The sequence below is a fragment of the Meleagris gallopavo genome, chromosome 6, assembly GCF_000146605.3.
Source record: "Meleagris gallopavo isolate NT-WF06-2002-E0010 breed Aviagen turkey brand Nicholas breeding stock chromosome 6, Turkey_5.1, whole genome shotgun sequence".
NCBI lineage: Eukaryota > Metazoa > Chordata > Aves > Galliformes > Phasianidae > Meleagris > Meleagris gallopavo.
The window spans coordinates 8050920-8069406 of record NC_015016.2 but is presented as its reverse complement, the minus strand read 5'-3'; the positions used below and the strand labels follow the sequence as shown (position 1 = coordinate 8069406).

The 18487-nt window shown below is 38.9% G+C and overlaps 1 long non-coding RNA gene across 3 annotated transcripts; it reads left to right on the top strand.

Moving 5' to 3' along the window:
• The first annotated feature begins 33 nt into the window (after positions 1–33).
• Positions 34–17261, top strand: LOC116216733. Of its 3 annotated transcripts, XR_004160057.1 has the most exons (6): positions 34–168; positions 2758–2860; positions 8748–8841; positions 9449–9529; positions 11790–11858; positions 17063–17261. It is a non-coding gene; the product is annotated as an uncharacterized LOC116216733 (long non-coding RNA). The 3 variants fall into 3 exon arrangements; XR_004160056.1 differs by lacking the exons at positions 8748–8841; positions 9449–9529 and having other exon boundaries at positions 17063–17231; XR_004160055.1 differs by lacking the exons at positions 2758–2860; positions 8748–8841; positions 9449–9529 and having other exon boundaries at positions 17063–17231.
• Positions 17262–18487: the final 1226 nt, after the last annotated feature.

Sequence of the window (18487 nt, the reverse complement as noted above, 5' to 3'; positions counted from 1 at the left end):
CTGCTGGGCCGGCGCAGGGCGGGAGCGGCGGGTCCTGGGGCGCGGGGCGGCCCGTTGGCAGCGCGTTCCAAAGCCATTCAATCCGTGACGGTCACAGAACCGGAATCACAACATCGTGGGGGTTGAAAGGGACTTCTGGAGCTCATCTAGTCCAGCCCCCTGCTGCAGGTCGGTTACACAAGTGTTTATCATAGAATCATCATAGAACCGTTTGAATTGGAAGGGACCTTTAAAGGCTATCCCAGCAGTGAACAGGGACACCTACAGCTCCATCAGGTGCTCAGAGCCCCGTCCAGCCTAACCTCGAGCGTCTCCAAAGACAGGGCATCCACTTCTCTGGGCAACCAGTGCCATTGCTTCACTCCCCTTATTGTTAAGACCTTCTTCCTTATATCCAATCTATATCTCTCATTTTATTTTGAAACCATTTCCCCCTTGTCCTGCCACCACAGACCTTGCCAAAGAGTCTGTCCCCTTCTTTCTTACAGCCCCTTTAGATACTGACAGGCCGCTCTCAGGTCTCCCCTAAGCCTTCTCTCCTCCAGGCTGCACAGCCCCAGCTCCCTCAGCCTGTCCTTGTAGGAGAGGTGTTCCATCATTGGATCATTTTGTTGCCCTCCTCTGGACACACTTCAGCAGGTCCATGTCTCTCCTGTGCTGAGGACTCCACATCTGGATGCAGTGCTCCAGGTGAGATCTCACAGCTCAGAACAGAGGGGCAGGATCCTCTCCCTGCTGACCACACTGCTTTGGATGCAGCCCAGGATACAGCTGGCTTTCTAGGCTGCAAGGGCTCACTGCTGGCTCGTGTCTGGCTTGCTATCCACCACCTCCCCAGGTCCTTTTCAGCAGGGCTATACTCTATCCTTTTGTCCCCCAGCTTGTATTTTTTCCTAATATAAATATGTTTGGTCCTTTCATTACAAAAGGGAAGCAAACAATTCCTCCCTCATAACCATAGTTCAAGGCCCTGACACCAGCAAAGCAGACAGGAGGTTCCTGTGGCCTCTCAACACCACAGGAGCCCAGAGTTCAGCATCCCCAGACTCGTCACAACCTTCCCCATTCCATATTTAAAACTCTTTACCACACTGCTCTTTCTGAGCATGCCAAAGGGCAACACTGACATCAGCTGCCAATGTCACTGGGGCACTTCCCTGATGGCAGTGGGATGTGATGATGCCAATCCTGGGGACTGGTGGCCCAAGTCACAGGCAAAGTAGATGAAAACTTATCTGTCATTTCTGTGATCAGAAGGAATTAGATGTCCTGCGTCACTTTGCTGCTGTCAGCAGGAAAACCAATTGGCAGCTTGATCTTATTTTTAGTCTCTGCTGGGTGTTTGTGTTTGGCCCCATGACTGTGTCCTCTCCTCTAGCCAACTTTGAAATCTAGTGCTGAGTTTCAGTCATGTTTGGCAGTTCCCAAAGACAGGTCAGTTCTCCAAAACACAGACTTTCCCCAAATTTTATGATTTATCAGATTTTCTGTTGTAGGGGAAAAAGTTTCTCAGATAAATAAAACTTAGACATTAATATACATCACAGAAAATCCGGGCAAAGAAAACCCTGCTCATGTGACTCAGACTCAGAAGGAGGATCAGTCTTGAAACTCCTGTGGGTACCAAACCCATAAGAAGTCAGGCTTCATTATTTTTCTCTCTCTTGTTGCATTCCTGAATTCTCTTGAGCAATGAAGTACTGGAGAGAACTTCAGTTTTAGCTGAAAATTTAACATGGTATTATTATTTTGCAGATTATTTTTGCTTTTCTATGCATGTTTCCATACTCTCTCAATGACATCATATGTCCTAGATGACCCCATGCTTCAGAAATCCAGCATTCTCAAGGCTGATGTGTAATGAATCTCTCCCTCTCAGTGACAAAATATGTTGCGTTGATTTGCCAAGGCACTCCTTTTGCTACATTTTAAACTATATATTATGCTCTAATTTATTGCAGCTCTGCTCTTTCTTCATGCACAGACAGCTCACATGCATTTTGCATCCTATTTATAGATTTATTGATAATACTATTCCATCAGCATGCCAGAATGGTGGATAAATACAGCTGAATATAATTTGAGCAAATATTAGATGCTTTTAAAACTAAGATTTGCATCCTCCTTCTGTCTCATTGTGTAATTTGTCATTCAGGGCAACAGAGCTTTCCAATAATAGGATATCTCATATTTCTTCAAAGAAAGAGAATGGCAATATTTGCCACCTACATGATCACCAACAGTTCGTGCATCAGAGGGAAACACTTATTTTGCTGAATACATAATCCAAAATTTGAAAATGGACATGCTACTTTAGCAAAAAATACAAAAGTAGAGTAATCATCACTTGTTACAAACACTTTCTAAGAACTAAGGTAAAGCAGAATTTGAGAGAAAATCTAAAAGTAATCATCAAGAAAATGCTATACTGAAAGAAATAACAATCTGCATAGATTTCACATTTAGATCTCTGCATCATATCAGCATCACTTAGCAAATCTGAATTCAGAACTGGGTGAACATTTTATAATTGTTCTTTGTTTTGACAGTAATCCCACAGCACAGAACAAGCAGTAAGGGCAGGTTCTGTGTTTGAAATTAAATTGAACATAATGGCATGATTCATTGAAAATGAAACTTTGTATAGAATTGTTGCTTCCGGATGTTTTTGCTTTCTGCTGAGATAACCTTTGTTAGCAGATGTCTTTTGCTATTAAATTTTATTCATGGACTTGCTTTTTTTTTTTTCCCTTGCAGAATGATTTGGATACCCATCCGTTAGCCGTCTGTCTACTATTTTTTCCTGGTCAGCTCCTACAAGTCATGAAGATGTTATTTAGTGTCTATATTGCACAGATAGGTAGATACTTGCTGTTTTGTAATTTGCCACTGTTGAGAACATATTGCTATTTATCAGCACAGGAAATGTCTATGTTGTTCCAGGAAGACTTTTAGGTTGATTTCACAGGGTCATTCTTTGTTCTTATTAATGGAGAAAGCTGCCTGATTCATGTAAAAATATCTCTTTAAATCCAAAGCCTTTTTTGACTCTACAGTCTAAAAAGTTAGTACCAGAATGAATTTATTCAGAGCAAGGAGAGCAGAACAGTGTGAGCTTCCTTGAGACAATTGTGACATTCTATGGCACCTGCTTACTTGAGATACTGCTCACTCCCATACTGCCACCACTGTGGTCAGCAGAACTGACATTTGTTCCTGTGTGAAAAAGAAGGGCTGCTGGGAGAGATTTTCTGTGAGAGGATGTTTATCCTTTGGAATATGTTTTCCAAAGTCTCAGGTCAGTACAAAGTTGATGGCTCTTCAGTTCCATCTGTCTCAGAAGTTACTGGTAGGTGGGAGAAGTTCTTCCCTTATTGCTTTAAAGACACATCTCTGTTGCTGAGCTTTTTATTTATTTTTTTCTTTTCAAAACTATGTCTTACAACTTAAGTCAGGCATAATGAAAGTTGAACTACACAACTACACTGTCCTGGTAGTTCCAGAATTTCCACAATCTTTGTATCTGGCCCTGGGCCAGTTATTTTTCTTTTGTACTTATCTTCCCTCATTCTGACACTAAGACCATTGAAATGCCTCCTCCTTTACCTCCAGGTTTGCCAGCAGAAGCTACCACCTGCAGCACCTTCACATGCAAGTGTGAAGGTATATTACTTCCTCTTTTTTTAGGCTGCCCCTACAGATTTTCTGATTGAAAGCTATTTGCTGAGTTTTTCTTATCATTTCTGTATTTTAGTCCCTAAAATCAATGCCCTTTTGGTCACTGTTGAGTGGTGATACTCAACAACAATCTACAGTTTGTGGAAACTAACACAGGCTGTTTGAATTGAAATGAACTAGGAATTAATCATAGGAGCAGCTCTACAAGTCAATAACTCCACCCCCACCCTCCCTCCAAAAAGAAGTAGGAAAGTAGGAGCTGAAAGTGGTAATCTCAGCAAGCAAAATTAGATCAGGGAGATGTTTTCACTGACTTTAATCATTAATGTGTTTTAGTTCATTGGAAGGAAGGAGTGGGTACTGAAGGTTATTATTTAGATAAATGATCTGAAAGGCAAGCATAAAAAGACAGGTATAATGTGTGAAAGCAAAATCCCATTTCCCCAATCCATTAGCATTTTTAGTTTTAAACTATAAGGGGATTATCTAAAATGTGACATGGGGATAACTGAAAGAACGTAATCAGATGACTTTCTTGTTATTAAAAGGAAAGGGTAGGTTGCAACTAAAATGAGGTTTTAAATTAGTGCTTTGTGCACATCACAGTCCAAAAATACACAGTTATAAATCAGGATAACATCATTGATCAAACTCCCACATTATGGTACTTGCATTTCCTATATGACATTTATATAATCAATGAAATGCCTCTATAGAAGACTTAAATCTATGCTGCAAGTTGACCTTACTTAAACAACACTTGTATTATACTGTCATCAAGGCAATTTTCATCAGAAATGAAGTAAATATTTAACAAGGAACATTTCTTTTTTCCTCTGTTCTTTCTTCCTTTTTTTTTTTGTAATTACTTAGCTTCAATTGCTTGTAACTCTCTTCCCCGAAGATCAATCTGTGCGTATTTTTGTTATTTAATTCTGATGAGGCAACTTGAAAAAAATAATGCATGAAAGTAGGAATGGTACTCTGGAATAGATACGTATGACTGCATGAGTTCAACAAATCACCTTTTACCTATTCATTTAACTATAAAAAGTGAAAGAGTTGGCAATAATAAGTACCATGCCACTCACAGGAGCAATTCACCAATAGTCATGTTCAGTGTTACTGTTCATTCCACTGCTAACACTGTCTTCTAACATGCAGGGTAAGTTAATTGTTTTCAGAGACAATTTCCAGCAGCTTTTCTTTAGCTCAGAGGGTGTTCTTAACTATTACCAAAAGTCTTACTCCATTATTCCTGCAGCTTTGCTAGACGTGCAAAACATGATATGTATCTGAGTCAAGGTGCAATCAGGTATTTGGAAGCCTTTCCATGATGACAGCAAACTTTGGATCTGGTAACGTGCTGTAACAGTAAAACCAATTTATACTTGCTGGTTGCTATTCCACATCTTAATATCTGTTCCTATAATATATTATGTTATTGTTCTTGACATAGCATTAATTTATATTCAGTTCTAATTCAGGAACTCTAAATGCCAACTGTAACTAGAAAATGGCATTTCTACTTAGAGACTTTCTTCTCTTTGCTTGCAAGCAAATTATGAGATTTGTGTCTATTGCAGTTTAAATAGAAAGCAGAGTGCTCAGCAGAGCCTTAAGCAAATCAAAGTATCTGAACTTCTCAGGCTTTTCCCAAGATTGGATTCCTAGTCTCTGCATGCCTTGAAGATGGAATCTTACCAGTTAACTTTACTTATCTGTGAATAGATGTTTACAGTTGAGCAAATTAACCTAGGGTCCCACTTGATTCAAAGGAAAGAAAAAGTAGCTTCTAGAGGTAAGGAACTGTTTTAGAAAGAGATTAATCACTGTGTAATCTACAATGACTATAAAGAGAGCCTGCAGAGATGAATCCAGCTGAAGAATCATTGTAGATGTCTGCTGTTGAATGAGATTAATCCAATCTTAGTTATGTTACATGTAAAATGACTTAGAAATATCTTCTCGTGCTTTGTGATGTTATACCCACTAACTCAGGCCTCTGAGATCTCTGCCTGGGAGGGGTCTAAGTGAGATTCCTCTGGATACATCCAGGTCAATTCCATGCTTCAACATGCTCTGTGAAAGAGTTTTTTCATAGACTGTATGTACCTTGTTTCCTTCTCTCAGCAGCCACATCTTCATCCACCATGTGATGGCCAGTTTGTACCTCTGTCATTTTGGGTTAACACCCTGTGATTTGCTGATGCAACTGTGACTGTGCTGAAAGCTGGATTAGTGAGTAGTTGTGGATTAGAAATAATACTTCTCATGACATACTCATGAATGACTTTATTATCATTGCCAGTTTTAATCTATAAATCTATAAAGTCCTCACAAGACACTGATAATGTCCACCATCATCAGAACATTCCAGCCTGACAAAGCCTTTTCTTCCCTGACTGTTCTCACAAAGTGCTTTGAAATTGCAGCACTGATTTAGCTCTGACAGACAAGATGGAGTCACTTCAAGGGGAAAACTCATCTAACTCATTTTAAACTTCAGTTTCAGAATGAGATGGACAGCACCCCAGTCTCCATTAACCAGATGGTGAGATCTCCACTGGTTCAAGAGACAGCTTTGCATGACAGTTGCAGACAATTGTTTAAGGCAGCCAGATAGTATTTGACATTTTGATGCTCAAAGGACGGGGCAATGAAATAAAACCATGCATATACAAATTATAACAACCTCATGTTTGAGTCTGGAACATACCTGACTCTGGAAGCCAATCTAATACACTTTTACATCTGGTAATGTCTCTTTCAGGCAATCTTCTTTACAGATCAACTTATTATTATTTTTTTTTTTTGTCAGCTGCTGTAGGATAACATCATTCTGCCTTACTTGTCCTGGCAATACATTTCCTTACTCTTCTTTACGCTAACACCAGGACTTATGGCATAATCCACCAAATCCAAGATTTGATCCAAAAGTAACTAATAAGCTGTTGTTTGTCCTGGATCAGGTTTTTTTTGTTTGGTTGGTTTTTGGTTTTTTTTTGGCTGCAGAAAGAGGTAGACAGCAATAGGAAAGGGAAGTGCCCTTTCCAATGGCAGTACAGACTGCAACTAGGCTAAATGAGTTATGAAAAGGCACCATTAGCAGATTACAAAAATGTACTGTGTCAGGATATCCTGCTGGTGGGACAGTTAGTTCCCGTGTTCATTTAAATGAGAATTCATTACTCTACAAGTACAGCTGGTCTTTCTGTTGTGCCCATCTGTATTAACACCTGTGCCATATATGAAAGAGATTCTGAAACACATGTGGAAATAAGAACAATTACAAAACCCCTTTTAGTTGCAGTATTTATCATGAGCTTTCTGTCTCTTGTTCTCCTGAATTATTTTGCAAAAATAGCATGCTGAGAAGTAAACTAATATAAAGAACAAGGCTCTATACAACTGTGTATGTGTGTGCACATCTGTATAGTTGGAATTTCTTTTCTCAGTATGAATTTTCTCCTTCCTTACTGATGAGTAAAGTAAGGTACTTATTTTTAGGGCAATACGTAATTGTTTGGATTCATTTACAGAGCCGCGTTGTTAAACTTACTGCACTCCTCTCCTGTATATAACCATAGAAAAAGATGGTATGTGTTAGTATCGTATAGAATATTACAGTTACAGAAATAACTGGAAGGGTTGTATTCTTAATCTTACACTGGCAATTGTAAGTTCATAACTGTAGGTGCCATATTTTCATTAGTTATTTCTAAATTCTCAAAATATGGAGTCTTGATCTATTATGGGAGGATTCTGCAGTCCCCTAATGAAAAAGAAACAACAGGGAGAATATATAATTGTGCTTTTGCCTATAAGATATGCCAAGATCTCATTTCTTTAATCCCAAATCATGTGAGTGATTCCAGTTCTAAGATCTATTTATTACATGTATTGTGTAATATTACTACCTATTTTTGTGGTCTGTAGATGAAAAGAGTATGCTCTAGAGGAAGGCGAGCATACTGACAATTTGACCTTTTGTTTCAGTACAGAGGGTAACTAAAAGTTTAGTAACAAAACAGCCATAGTACTGATGCTATTTGTCTACAGGCGAGGTACCTACATGCAGGAATTGTTTTCCTTCTTTGGCATTCACAGAAATAGAACAACACAGGTTATACGACTCTAATGCTGCTTGGTAAATTGATCATGGCTTTTTTCCATTACAATTTGAGTATTGCTAAAAACTTGATCTAATGTATTTGAACACAGGATCAAAACCAAGGTAAAACTGAGTTCCAGTCTTGCCGTATTAACTGCCTCTTTGTAGTGCTGAGCAATTTACTTAATCCCTTCGTTTGAATTTAGTTTTTCAAAATACTTATAAATATGCCATGCATTAACATGCACCACATTGATGGTGAGAGAATTGTTTAGATGTTCTTTGTAAAGACTGGTAAATAGGAAGAGTGCTAGGCAAGAAGTGTTAAGAGAAATAGATCTAAGAAGCAAAATTCAAGTTCTGAACCTAATTGGATTTCCCTAAAGATGAAGAAGCACTGGGATTTTTCACTGAGAGGGCAGTTAGGTACTGGCACTGCTGCCCAGAGAAGCTCTCGATGCCCCATCCCTGGAGGTGCTCAAGGCCAGGTTGGATGGGGCCCTGAGCCTTAGCTGGTGGTTGGCAACCAGCCCATGGCAGGGGACTGGGGCTTGATGATCTTTGAGGTCCCTTCCAATCCAAGCCATCCTATGATTCTATGATTTAGGGTTCAATATGACCATGATTATTTTTGATTAAGAGAAGTAAGCATTTGCTCTATTTAGATGGACATCTGGAATTCCGTATTTAACCACAGCTTTCACATGCTCAAGTTCAACAATTGCTGTTTCTGCTCAGCAGAAAAGGTCATTCTCATTAGGTGACAATGCAAATTGGATACATCACATCTGCATATTTAAATATGCATATGAGTGTTCTCATTTTTCTTTGGAAGTACAGACCTCTGAACCAAGTGGAATTTGTTCTACTCTAAGCTTGAAAGTGAACTTCTATGCAATAAAGATGATTGGGTGTCACAGGGCATCCGACATATTTTGTCTAATTGTGATTCCAGATATTTGATGGCAGACAGGAAGCTTGTGGCTGGATTTCACAAGAATGAAAAATTAGAAGACAGCCTAGATTCCAGTTTTTGTGTTGGAACAGAGGTGATTAAGCAAAATTATTAGACCTATTCAAGGCCAACATCAAAAATTGTTTTAAAGACCAGTGTTAAAGATTGATGTTAGTACCAGCCTCTTGATGCAGACTGGGAATGCAGCCATGGAACAATCCCAGCCTCCAGCAATAAGGAAACAGATTCAAGGTCACTGCAAGCCTAGGTGCTTTATATAGCACATTTCAATGCCTACTTGGATTCTAGGCTGACCAAGGGATTTTGTAGTACCAAGCATTGACCTTTTAGATTATCAGATGAGAGAAATCTTGGCATCATTATTTGTGATGGACAACTCAGTATTATTTTGCTATAGAATTTCAAAATATTGTCACATTTTATTCTTTAGTAACTAGTTGGAATAAACACATGATCCAATATTACTCTGCAGTTCCTTCAAAAAATAATTACATGCTAAAAATTGTAATATATCAAAAATTAATTACATTAAAAGTGCTTACTAATGTTTTGTTACTGTTCTGCTTCATCTTGGCATCTGCATGCCACCCATTAATTTATTTCAGTAAAAACTACAGGTCACATTGTGAAGTTTTTAATATATTTCTGTGTAGTTCAAGTTCCCCCTTTTTTTTCCATAGCGTGTCTTTGGTAAAGACAGAGACTTGGGGTGCATGATTATGTGAATGCACAGATGCAAGTAACAAAGGGAAATAGCTAAGGTAACACTTTATCTGTATTGCAGTAGAGTATTTTATCAGTTTATATTATTTAAACTTGCCAGTTTTTATAATTAACTAAAACGTGTTAAAGAGTTTAAACTGCATTTTTCTTTTTTTTTTTTAGATACATACTCATGCAAACTCATATAAAAGAACACTATAAGCTGCTGCTTCTTTACAAAGGCAAAACCACCATCCGTAGTAAAGTCAGTAGATACTGATTTTGTCAAAGAAACAAAAATAAATACCTTAATTCAAATTAACTCAGTGTAGCTATCAGTGTATTTTGATGCTTGTAGACAAATTCTGTGGAGGACACTGTGCAAGGCTGTATTCCATGGCATTTTATTTTTGTTGCAGGATAACAATGTATTTCAGAGAACTTTAAATAAAAACAAACATGCACACACACAGATATATAATATACACACATCATGTATAAGTATACATACAGTGTAATATAGAAACACTCATAAAAATTTTAAAATGTACACTTTATAACTTTGCAAGAGTGAAACTCTAAATAAATTCTTCTAAAAATGCCATCAGCTTGTCCTGCTGACATTGTGCATAAGTATTTCTTATTCCATGAGAGGACAGGAATTATTATTTGAAATTTGTAGTTATTTCTTGACTAATTAATTCTCTATGAGGACTAGGTGTGTGTAAAGAAAATGGACAGTATAGTTTCTGGCACTTTCTGTTACTCTCAGTACTTAAAATGTGATAGGCCAGACAGAAAAACAAGTTTGTGATTGCTTTCAGTGTATGGTGTAGTTCACAAGCACTTTTCTCTCTGAGAGCTGGAGTGGCTCAACATCTTTATTAATGATCTTGATGAGCGAATTGAGTGCACTCTCAGTAAGTTTGCAGAAGACACCAAACTGGGAGGGAGTGTTGATCTGCCTGAGGGGAGAAGGGCACTACAGAGGGACCTGGATAGACTGGATCAATGGACCAAGGCAAACTGTATGAGTTTCAATACGGCCAAGTGTCAGGGATTGCATTTTGCTCACAACAACCCCAGGCAACCCTACAGGCTTGGGGAGGAGTGGCTGGAAAGCTGCCTGATGGAAAGGGACCTTGGTGTAGTGATGGACAGTCGGCTGAATATGAGCCAGCAGTGTGCCCAGGTGACCAAGAAGGCCAGTGGCATCCTGGCTTGTATCAGGAATGGAGTGGTGAGCAGGACTAGGGAAGTCATCCTGCCCCTGTACTTGGCACTGGTGAGGCCTCACCTCGAGTACTGTGCTCAGTTTTGGGCACCTCAGTACAGATAGGACATGGAGGTACTGGAGAAGGTGCAAAGAAGGGCAACAAGGCTTGTGAAGAGCTTGGAGAATGTGCCCTATGAGGAGAGACTGAAGGAACTGGGGCTGTTTAGTCTGGGGAAGAGGAGGCTGAGGGGAGACCTTATTGATCTCTTCAAATACCTGAAAGATGCTTACAGCGAGAGGGGGGTTGGTGTCTTCTCACTGGTGACAGGTGACAGGACGAGGGGAAATGGCCTTAAGTTGCACCAGGGTAAGTTTAGGCTGGATATCAGGAAACATTTCTTTACAGAAAGGGTTGTTAAGCACTGGAATTGAGTCCCTGGATGTGTTTAGAAACCGTTTGGATGCGATGCTCAGGGACATGATTTAACACAGGGTTGTTAGTCAGGGTAGTATGGTTAGATCATAATTGGACTTGATGATCTTTAAGGTCTTTTCCAACCTGAGTGATTCTATGATTCTATGATAGTGTGATATCATCTCTTGGGATTTCAGAAGTGCTTTAGAGATTACTAGTCTGCAGCAATATAAAGATAAATTACATGTGGGGAGCTTTGAACTGTACAGTATCTTTGGTGTGATTACTTCACAAGTGCCAAATTTCATAACATGAGCAGACAGAATAGGCTTTGATTCATTTATAGTTCTTTAGACCACAGACTAGAATCTGAGGCTTCTGTCAGAGTTATTTGACTGAAAAATAAGAATGGAAGTATGTACCAGTGAAGGGTACAATTGATATAGGGTGAAGAGAGTCTGGAAAAGTTACGAAAAGAAAAAGTTATGGAAAGGTTGTGGTAGCAATGGTAATGGGTGGACGGTTGGACTGGATGATCTTGTAGGTCCTTTCCAATCTTGTGATTCTATGATTCTATGAGCATATGAGCATACGAGCATTCTAAGATTCTGCCTTCACCACTACAAAGGAAAATACAAACAGTATAATTTGGGAAAACAGCAACATTCAATTATGATTTCCTTCACAGATTTCCTGAATGCATTTGAGATGAAATGTCACTTTGGTAATGGATTTGAAGAAGACTCATCTGAAAGAGGTTGGTTGTTTTCTTCTTTTAACCAGGTGTTAAATGCATAATGAGGCAGCACGTAGGTCTGAAATAATTTTCTATTTATGGTAATTCTGGGAGCATGGAACTCAATGTTTTACCAGTGCCTACAAACTGCTGAATTATTTTCCATGGCTTTTACTATTCAGGATGAAATAACCCATTTCTATCAAAGTTTCCCAATGAAACATCAATAACTTTGTACTATCCTTTACATATGTGATTAATAACAGAACAACATGATTTAAAAACAAAAGACCATTTGTCTCAAACATGATTTCTTTGTAACCTTAACAGCATTGAAAATAGTTAAAATAGATGCTGCAAGCATATCAAGATAACCACTTTGAAGGGAAAAGGCTTCATGGAATAATTAATGAATGCTGTACCAGCTTTTAAAATTGGAGAAACTTCTTGTCTGTGTGCCCTTTAGAAGCTCTGCAGTCTTCTGTCCTCTCATGGATGATACAGAGTCAGCATGTTGTGATGAGCTCACCAGAAGCTCTTGAATTTGTCACATGGTGTGTAGAGCTTTATGTATTTTTCTGGCTAAGGTGGGACCAGAATTTTGGAAAAGTCTGACTGCAACAGCCATGTCAATATAGATTATGTAGAAAAAGGGGAATTAGCTAGGAAGAGGAAAACCAAGGGACACTAAAAAAAAGCTAAATGTATTATTATCTCCTTGGGCTGCTCGATGGATTAGGTTAGGTTGGCTGGATGCAGCCAAACGGTTGTGAGCAATGGTTCTGTGTCAGGGTGGAGGCAGTGTTCCTCAGGGGTCTGTCTTGGGACTGGTGCTCTTCAACATCTTCATCAATGAAGAAAACCACCAAAACAACCAACGTGGGTATACTTTGAGTATAATGTATGGTTTACAGGACCTAAAATTAAAAATGTGGAAATATTTTAGACTTGGATGAGTCACAACCTATTCCTTATTCTATTCTCCCAGTCGGAAGACAGTTTGAAATCTCTGAGTTCTTCACTCAGCTACTTTAGAGACATCCAAATGCTTTGGTTTCTATTCAACACAGATGGGTTTAGCTTTGTATGAATGCCAGAAGACTGCCATGTTTTCATCATTTGGAGGCTATTACTTTACCGTAATATCTACTTAAGAAAGGAAGCTAAGCTATTAAAACTAAGTGGGCTGATTCCGTATTATTGGCATGATTTTGGTAAAAAGCCTGCTATATCTGAAGCCTGTTACTGAAAATAAGTATTGGCATATGTTACATAATAATCTTTTCATAGTTTCAGCATTTCCTGATAGACCACTGGTACAATGGATGAATGTTATATGTTCTGTGGATTAAATACTGATGATTGGAGCTCAGCTTGAAATATAGGCTTTGACGGGATAACTGCACAAAGTTCTGCTGGTCAGGAGACCTTAATTGCAGTGGCCCTTTTGGGCCTTCCAGCTTCTGATACTAGCAATGACCTTACACATCAAATTAAAACTTCAGCATGGTAACTGGCAGATATTCTGAAAGTCCATTTTATCCATGTGAAAGTCTACTCTATATATGAGTAGTGCATGAAGAAATACCTGCTGAAATTTATTTGGAATGTCCTTGAGCAACATTGAATTATCCAAATTACATGGTGCCTGTGGAACAAACCTATTCATTTTGCTAATGAGACAGAGGAGAAAGATAAAGATTTAAAAAATGCCTGGCATCATATTTTATTAGTCACCCAATATTGACAGGGATCGAGGCTGTTAAATTCTAGAAAAGGATTACTTATTATCTGAACACTCCTGAGATGCATTAAACACATTTGAATTTAATTAGAAAGAAGTATCCATGATTTAAGAATAAATCTTGCCCCTATTAATTTTAGAAGTTAAGATGATTTATTCCCTTTAAAATTCCTAGCATTTTGGATAAAAGTCCTTCATAAAAAGTGCAGGGCTTACTGTCAAAGACAAAATTTATACGTGTGATTTTGTGAACCTAATTGAAAAATGGTTGTAGTTTAATACTGGATAGATTTTTGAAATGCCTTCCATGTGGTATTTAACAGTACAGTTATCTTAGTCATGATGAGTCAGATACTAAATTTAAGAGAAGAAAATAAAATGATTTGACTAATAGAAAAGTGGTTTTTATGGTTTAAAGATTTGGCATTGCAATCCATTTTCTCAAAAAAATGTTGTAAAATTGAATGCCTAAAAAATATGGAAGTAATGAAAAATAATTTGAGAATAGTTCCAAATATACATGTAGTCCTGACAATTATTTATCTATCTAGCTATTTATTTATTTATTTTTAAAGGACAATGAGTACAACCATGTTAGGTAGTCAGGAGCTGATGGTATGGATGGACATTTGCACTACATTTATAATACAGCTAATGCATGGTCAAGTTTTACAATCAATACTGAATTCAGTCAAGTGTCAATGGATGTACAAAGAACAAGGAATCAAGATCTTGTCTAATGAAGCAGAGATATTGCAGGAAAACCATGATTGAGAATAGAAATTATGGATTGCTGCTGGTTGATACAAGATCTCAGTGACGAAACACTATATTCCTAAACTGGATTTAGTGACTCCAACTAAACTGAAGGGACCACAAAACTTCCCTCACTTCCAGGTCCAAATGCTCAACAAGATCTACCTGCAAACCACTCTTTTCCTCACAGATGGTAGGCATCCAGCCTACGTTTAAAAACTGGAAAGAATTCAAGGAAGAAAGAAAAAAAAAAAAGCACATGAGTTCGTGGTTGAAAATAAGGAGTAAATTTTCCTAGAGTAAACCTTTTAATTGACTGAAAAGGAGATTTTGAGGTGAACTGCTATGACTAACAGGAAATACCATGATTAAAGTTCTTCACTGTACTTGAGAAGGACAGAACAAGAATTGTAGTTAGAAGCTGAAGGCAGTAAAATTCAAATCAGAAGCAAAGCATGATTTTTAATGTAGATGGTAATTAAATATTGAACATGCCATGAAGAGAAGTAGTGAGTTTTTATTATTTTGATCCATCCACTCTGGCTGAATACCTGTCAGGGGCTGATTTAATGAGAAACTAATTTCTGAGCTCAAAATAGACAGACTGATGAAAGCAAGGCTTGTCTAGAGACTTTGTTTTTTTTATTGATTTATTGACCCTGGCAGAAGTTTGGTGTTCTACAGAGTAGAGGGGGAGGATCACCTCCCTCAACCTGCTGGCAGTGCTCTTTTTAATGTACCCCAGTACACCATTGCTCCTCTTGAATGTGAAGGAACACTGCTGGCTCATGACCAAATTTGTGTCTCCCCCAACACCCAGATCCTTCTCTGCAGAGCTCCTCTTCAGCATTTCAGCCCCTAACCTGTATCGATGCATATGGCTATTCCTCCCAAATGTAGGACTCTACTTGTCCTTGTTGAACCTCATCAGGTTCCTCTCCACCCAGCTCTCCAGCCTCTCCAGGTCTTGCTGAGGGGCAATCTTAGCAATGAAGCAAAGAAAGCATTCAGTAACTCCACCTTATCAGTGTCTTTTAGTAACAATAGTGGAGATAATTTGAAAGCTAATGAAAAACTGTATTACTTTGATGCATTTTTTAAATTTTACTTTTGGGGATATATATACATACACATAGAAAATCCAGCACGTACCTATGTGGATCTGTACTGAACTAGCTTATATCCTAATTTTTGTGATAGCATTCTCATTTTTAATTTGAAATTCTTTTTTTTGACCGTATCCATTTTACAGCATATATTAGATGGGGAGCTAATGCTACTGTGTTGACCAGTGAAAAAATACAATCTGGGAATATTTGGAACAACAACAACAACAAAAATCATACTTGTTTCATAAAGAAAATGAAAAGAAATAGAAAATAGAAAGAAGGTATGAATAAAAATGAAACCAGTCAGCAGTATTTCAAGTTGAATCCAGATTCAAGACTGATTGATTTTGCTTTCTTAAGTTACAATGTAATGACTGCTGCGATTTAGCTTATAAAATACATACTTTGCAATGGCCAACCAAGAAATATTCGTAATGTGCATAATAATATATATATATATATATATATACACACACATATATATATATTGTTTCATACCACTTATTCTAACTTTTCAATCTTTTTTTCTCCTCCATAAATAGATTTTGAATATGTAAGGTGCTGGGTATCATCTGTGGCATGTGTCTACCCCAAGTTCCATCTAAAATCAGTGATTGTTCTCAAGAACATAATAAATTGGGCATTAGGCTTCAATCTGGCCGATTCTTAGGTAGCATCTGGAATATAATAACGTGAGTAGTCATATCACTTGACAGAATAATGCCCCATTTTCTGTTTATTCAAAACTGCATTTGGCTGAATGATGACAAAAGAAGCATCACTTATTCCAGTGTTGCTACGTAAATGGTACCAATTCATATTTACAATTAAAAAGGGTCATCTAAAATTCATTGATAAATTCTATGGGAATGTTCCCAGTGAAGCAGTTCCAGCTCTAGTGATTTCAATTTTAGCCAATTCAACTTATTAGCGTGAATATCCCAGCATCTTTTCTGGAGTATTTCAGTTAACCCAGTGCACATAAAAGCTTCATTGGAGATTAAGAATACCAGACACTGTATTATCTTGAGGTAGAAAAACTGTTCTTTTAAAACAAAGCTGAAAAGGAACAAAACAAACAAAATCTATTAAATCCTATCAACTCTTACACACAGGGGTTAAGCACTACGAGTCAGTTTAGTAGAAGTCTGCATTTCATTACCCTTTTTAGGTGTGCATGTACTTCTACATTGGCAACGTGAGAAAAATTTCTTGATTATACTTAGAACAAACTTAGGTTCACTGAGGAAATCAAAAGAATCACTGAGGACAGTTCCAACACTTTTTTTCTCTGTGTCTGAGGTATGGATGAAAGCCTCCAACAGTCTTTTATCTATACATAAAGGTACCTCAGGCTTCATTTTTGTATTTTGTGTTTTTCTTTTGGTATGCTTCAAATATTACTTTTGTACTGATGAATCCACATCAATGTGTTCGTTGCTAAACATTCTCATCAGTTTGCAAGAGTAGCCTATACAAGACTACATATCCCTTGATATAAATAGCTTTTGCAGTGGTGGCTACTGTGACCTTCCTTTGTGGTGTAGACACCTTGGAACTGAGCAATAACTTCTGCCCAACAAAGGAATTAAGCTATTTCTTTTCTGCCTTTTCAGCAAATATAAATATGTTTCAAGTTTCTGATGATGCAGCTGCTAGAAACAGAAGAAAGAACTTTCCAGTCCATGATATGAAACAAATTACATCCTGTATCTACTTGTTGGGAATATTTCAAATTAAATATACAGCTGGAACTTCAGCCATGCTCCTTCTTCTTCATATCAGTATGTGTATTTTTTACCTACTTACTGCAGGCCTAATCTCAGATTGTTCTCTCTAGTCTGGGGCAAGCCCTTCTCACAAGCGAAAGTCTCAAGCAAAAGTCATCTTGGCAGCTACAGATGCTTTCAGCACACAGCATCCCTAGAAGACGAGATGACTGAAGATAAGGGGGAATAGTTGAAGAAAACACAAAAAAGTAATTACATTATCTGTCAGATACAATCTATTGCTGTGGACTGAATAGCTTGAAGTAGGACAGCTTTTCCCAAGAACTGTGTCAAAAACGCTGCTCTCACTGCTCCTCCAGATCTATATTTAGTGGTCCTTTTGCATTGCTAAGGTCTCAGTAAGTACTGAGACACTCTCCCTGCACAGACAGTGGACTTCAGAAGGACAGAGGGTGGGATTTTTCTCACCTCTTACACTCACTGTGCGATCCTGCCTGCAACATACTTGTGTCTTTGAAAGTGTGGAAAGAACCAGAATGAAACTGCAGCTGTGCTGAAGCAGAAGACAGTTCTCTATAAACTCAGAACTTCAAGCAATGCATCAAACAGTCAAAGTTGACTTTTCATAGAATCATAGAATGGCTTGAAAAGGACCACAGTGCTCACCTAGTTTCAACCCCCTGCTATGTGCAGGATCGCCAACCACCAGACCAGGCTGCCCAGAGCCACCTCCAGCCTGGCCTTGAATGCCTCCAGGGATGGGGCATCCACAACCTCATGGGCAACCTGTTCCAGTGCCTCGCCACCCTCTGTGTGAAAAACTTCTTCCTGATATCTCACCTAAACCTCTCTTGTCTCAGTTTAAAACCATTCCCCCTTTTCTAACGATAAAATTTAATACAACACTTCTACACGTGCTTTTAAGCAAGAAAACGGGCCAGGGGCTAGGAAAGAAGCATACTCCGAACGACAGTTTGCACAGATACCATGTACGAGAGCAAACAAGAGGTGAACCCGCCCCGTCCCCGCCCAGCTCCCGCCTTCCTGCCGGGCAGATCTCCAGGCACAGCGCCCTCCCCCTGTCAATCAACGGGGAGCCCCGCCCCCTTCCCGCCCATTGGCTCCTCCCCTCCTTCGGGGGGTCGGAGCCGAGGCCGCCGTGTGCGCGCTGTCGCTGCGTGGTGACGCAGCAGGAGGAGCTGAGGCGGCATTGCCCGCCCTTCCTCCTCCTCCTCCTTCTCCTCCTCCTCCTCCTCCTCCGCGTCCCGCCGCACGCTGACAGAGCGGCGGAGCTCGTCGCCGCTGGAGTCT